The sequence below is a fragment of the Triticum urartu genome, chromosome 2 (assembly GCF_003073215.2).
Source record: "Triticum urartu cultivar G1812 chromosome 2, Tu2.1, whole genome shotgun sequence".
Taxonomy (NCBI): Eukaryota; Viridiplantae; Streptophyta; class Magnoliopsida; order Poales; family Poaceae; genus Triticum; species Triticum urartu.
The window spans coordinates 494,590,183-494,594,702 of NC_053023.1; the positions used below are offsets into that span (position 1 = coordinate 494,590,183).

The 4,520-nt window shown below is 41.4% G+C and overlaps 1 long non-coding RNA gene across 1 annotated transcript; it reads left to right on the forward strand.

Moving 5' to 3' along the window:
- Window positions 1–426: 426 nt before the first annotated feature.
- Window positions 427–942, forward strand: LOC125541717. The gene is made up of 3 exons (XR_007297629.1): window positions 427–622; window positions 734–803; window positions 894–942. It is a non-coding gene; the product is annotated as an uncharacterized LOC125541717 (long non-coding RNA).
- The last annotated feature ends 3,578 nt before the right edge of the window (window positions 943–4,520 follow it).

Genomic DNA, 4,520 nt, shown 5'->3' on the forward strand with positions numbered 1-4,520 from the left:
CACATGAGGGGTAAAAGGGTCTTTTTAGGTGTCGTTTAGGCTTAAAATGAATGAAAGTGTCATAAAAGACATAAAATTTAAACTCGTTGTTAGATAGGGGAGAAAAAGTTATTCAGTGTCAAATAAGGAAACAAAATTTAAGATAGTGTTAAATAAGGAATTGTTTCATACTTTTACCCAACATGGGTGGCAACATGATCTTAGGATTGGGCCCCCTCCGCTTTAGGCGTTTCACAGAAGTTTCTTTGTATTTTGTCTATTTTTTCCGTTTGTGTGAAAGGACCTTATTTGGCTGTGTGCATCTTAGTTATGCAGAGGTCGGGTGTAATGCTTAATTTTTTAAGTAATAAAGCGCCTCTTTTCGAAAAAAATAAGGAATTCTCTCTATATTTTTCCACGGTCTGTTCAGTCCAGCAATTCCCTCCCTCAGCAAAAATACGAAGGCCCAAGGCCCAGTCCTTCATCGAAGTCCCGCAGCAAACCCTAGATGCAACCCAAGTCCCTCCGCAACGACGCCGTTCTAAACCCTCCCTTCTCCCACTTCTCCACCCCTCTCCCTCGGCAAGAAAAGCCGCCGCCGCCGCATCCGCAGCAGCCGCATCCGCAGTAGCCGAGCGAGATGGTAAGATCCTGAAGACTCTTTGGATCTAAATGTCTTTCCTCACCAGTAGCTTATTTTCTGATTGATTCGAGTCCATAGTGTATTCATGTGCATTTTTGGATGGATTTTCAGGTGTTTGTGAAGAACCAGAAGACCAGGGCCTACTCCAAGCGGTTCCAAGTGAAGTTCAAGAGAAGGAGACGTACTTGAGCCCCGTCCCTCGATGATTCTGTACTTGGCTTAGTCGATAGTGTCACTGATGGGCTGCCTTTCGTTTGCGGTTGTTTTGCAGAGGGGAAGACCGATTACAGGGCCAGGCTCAGGCTCACTAACCATAAGGCATAAAACCTAGGCTCTGATACCACTGTCGGGGAACGTAGTAATTTCAAAAAAAATCCTACGCACACGCAAGTTCATGGTGATGCATAGCAACGAGAGAGGAGAGTGTTGTCTACGTACCCTCGTAGACCGAAAGCGGAAGCGTTAGCACAACGCGGTTGATGTAGTCGTACGTCTTCACGGCCCGACCGATCAAGCACCGAAACTACGACAGTGGCATCCGAGCCTAGGTTTTATGCGTTGATGTTGTGCACGAGTAGAACACAAGTGATTTGTGGGCGATATAAGTCATACTGCTTACCGGCATGTCATACTTTGGTTCGGCGGTATTGTTGGATGAAGCGGCCCGGACCGACATTACGCGTATGCTTACGCGAGACTGGTTCTACCGACGTGCTTTGCACACAGGTGGCTAGCGGGTGTCAGTTTCTCCAACTTTAGTTGAACCAAGTGTGGCTACGCCCGGTCCTTGCGAAGGTTAAAACAGCACCAACTTGACAAACTATCGTTGTGGTTTTGATGCGTAGGTAAGAACGGTTCTTGCTAAGCCCGTAGCAGCCACGTAAAACTTGCAACAACAAAGTAGAGGACATCTAACTTGTTTTTGCAGGGCATGTTGTGATGTGATATGGTCAAGACGTGATGAGATATAAGTTGTTGTATGAGATGATCATGTTTTGTTGAAGTTATCGTCAACTGGCAAAAGCCTTATGGTTATCTCTCTATTTCATAAGATGCAAGTGCCAAATAATTGCTTTACTTTATCGCTATGCGATAGCAATAGTTGCAAGAGCAATTGTTGGCGAGACAACCATGTGACGACACATTGATATAGATCAAGATGATGGAGATCATGGTGTCATCCGGTGACGATGGAAATCATGACGATACTTTGGAGCTGGAGATCAAAGGCACAAGATGATGATGGCCATATCATGTCACATATTTTGATTGCATGTGATGTTTATCTTTTATACATCTTATTTTGCTTAGTTCGACGGTAGCTTTATAAGATGATCTCTCACTAATTATCAAGGTACAAGTGTTCTCCCTGAGTATGCACCGTTGCGAAAGTTCTTCGTGCTGAGACACCACGTGATGATCGGGTGTGATAGGCTCTACGTTCAAATACAACGAGTGCAAAATAGTTGCACACGCGGAATACTCAGGTTAAACTTGACAAGCCTAGCATATAACAGATATGGCCTCGGAACACTGAGACCGAAAGGTCGAGCGTGAATCATATAGTAGATATGATCAACATAGTGATGTTCACCATTGAAACTACTCCATCTCACGTGATGATCGGACATGGTTTAGTTGATATGGATCACGTGATCACTTAGAAGATTAGAGGGATGTCTATCTAAGTGGGAGTTCTTAAGTAATATGATTAATTGAACTTTAATTTATCATGAACTTAGTCCTGGTAGTATTAGCATATCTATGTTGTAGATCAATAGCTCGTGTTTAGCTCCCCTGTTTTATTTTTGATATGTTCCTAGAGAAAACTAAGTTGAAAGATGTTAGTAGCAATGATGCGGATTGGATCCGTGATCTGAGGTTTATCCTCATTGCTGCACAGAAGAATTATGTCTTTAATGCACCGCTAGGTGACAGATCTATTGCAGGAGCAGATGCAGACGTTATGAACGTTTGGCTAGCTCAATATGATGACTACTTGATAGTTTAGTGCAACATGATTAAACGGCTTAGAATCGGGAATTCAAAGACGTTTTGAACGTCATGGACCATATGAGATGTTCCAGGAGTTGAAGTTAATATTTCAAGTAAATACCCGAGTTGAGAGATATGAAGTCTCCAACAAGTTCTATAGCTAAAAGATGGAGGAGAATAGCTCAAGCAGTGAGCATGTGCTCAGATTGTCTGGGTACTACAATCGCTTGAATCAAGTGGGAGTAATCTTCCAGATAAGATAGTGATTGACATAATTCTCTAGTCACCATCACCAAGTTAGTAGAACTTCATGATGAACTATGATATGCAAGGGATAACGGAAATGATTCCCAAGCTCTTCGTAATGCTGAAATCAACGAAGGTAGAAATCAAGAAAAATATCAAGTGTTGATGGTAGACAAGACCACTAGTTTCAAGAAAAGGGCAAAGGGAAGAAGGGGAACTTCAAGAAGAACGGCAAGCAAGTTGTTGCTCAAGTGAAGAAGCCCAAGTCTGGTCATAAGCCTGAGACTAAGTGCTTCTACTGCAAAGGGACTGGTCACTGGAAGCGGAACTGCCCCCAATATTTGGCGGATAAGAAGGATGGCAAAGTGAACAAAGGTATATTTGATATACAGATTATTGATGTGTATTTTACTAGTGTTCGTAGCAACCCCTCGGTATTTGATACCGGTTCAGTTGCTAAGAGTAGTAACTCGAAACGGGAGTTGCATAATGAACAGAGACTAGTTAAGGGTGAAGTGACGATGTGTGTTGGAAGTGGTTCCAAGATTGATATGATCATCATCGCACACTCCCTATACTTTCAGGATTAGTGTTGAACCTAAATAAGTGTTATTTGGTGTTTGCGTTGAGCATGAATATGATTTGATCATGTTTATTGTAATACGGTTATTTCATGTAAGTTAGAGAATAATTATTGTTCTGTTTACATGAATAAAACCTTCTATGGTCATACACCCAATGAAAATGGTTTGTTGGATCTCGGTCGTGGTGATACACATATTCATAATATTGAAGCCAAAAGATGCAAAGTTAATAATGATAGTGCAACTTATTTGTGGCACTGCCGTTTAGGTCATATTGGTGTAAAGCGCATGAAGAAAATCCATGCTGATGGGCTTTTGGGATCACTTGATTATGAATCAGTTGATGCTTGCGAACCATGCCTCATGGGCAAGATGACTAAGACTCCGTTCTCCGGAACAATGGAGCGAGCAACATATTTGTTGGAAATCATACATACTGATGTATGTGGTCCGATGAATATTAAGGCTCGCGGCAGGTATCATTATTTTCTGATCTTCACAGATGATTTGAGCAGATATGAGTATATCTACTTGATGAAACACAAGTCAGAAACATTTGAAAAAGTTCGAAGAATTTCAGAGTGAAGTGAAGAATCATCGTAACAAAAATAAAAGTATCTACGATATGATCGCAGAAGTAAAATATTTGAGTTACGAGTTTGGCCTTCAGTTAAAACAATGTGAAATAGTTTCACTACTCACGCCACCTGGAACACCACAGTGTAATGGTGTGTCCGAACGTCATAACCATACTTTATTAGATATGGTGTGATCTATGATGTCTCTTATTGATTTACCACTATCGTTTTGGGGTTATGCATTAGAGACAACTACATTCACATTAAATAGGGCACCATCTAAATCCGTTGAGATGACACCGTATGAACTATGGTTTGGCAAGAAACCTAAGTTGTCGTTTCTTAAAGTTTGAGGTTGCAATGCTTATGTGAAAAAGTTTCAACCTGATAAGCTCAAACCCAAATCGGAGAAGTGCATCTTCATAGGATACCCAAAATAAAATGTTGGGTACACCTTCTATCATAGATCCGAAGGCAAGATATTCATTGCTGAGA